Below are 488 nucleotides of genomic sequence, written 5' to 3'. Positions count from 1 at the left end.
TGCCAACACCCCCCTCAAGCTGGAGGGTGAAGAAACTCCCAGCTTGCGCAAACAGGAAATATGAGCTTGACCAAGAAGAGGCTTGGTCATGATATCAGCAACCTGATCTGCAGAAGAGACGTGGTGAAGAGATATAGCACCAGATAACAAGCAATCGCGGACGTAGTGACAATTGATCTCGATGTGTTTGGTACGCTCATGAAACACTGTATTCCTGGCAATATGTAAAGCAGTTTGACTATCACAAAATATAGGCACAGGAGAAGAAACAAGAAGTCCCAGGTCAGCAAATAGACGAGTTAACCAAATAACTTCAGCAACAACTTTGCGCAAGGCGCGGTATTCAGCCTCAGCAGAAAAGAGAGCAATAGTTGGTTGTTTCTTGCTTTTCCAAGAAACTGGACAACCACCAAAAAAAATGTAATAACCAGTCACTGATCGGCGAGATAAGGGGCAAGCGGCCCAGTCAGAATCAGCATATGCAGTAA

Source organism: Capsicum annuum, chromosome 3 (genome assembly GCF_002878395.1).
Source record: "Capsicum annuum cultivar UCD-10X-F1 chromosome 3, UCD10Xv1.1, whole genome shotgun sequence".
NCBI classification, from domain to species: domain Eukaryota; kingdom Viridiplantae; phylum Streptophyta; class Magnoliopsida; order Solanales; family Solanaceae; genus Capsicum; species Capsicum annuum.
This window is presented reverse-complemented; position numbering follows the sequence as displayed.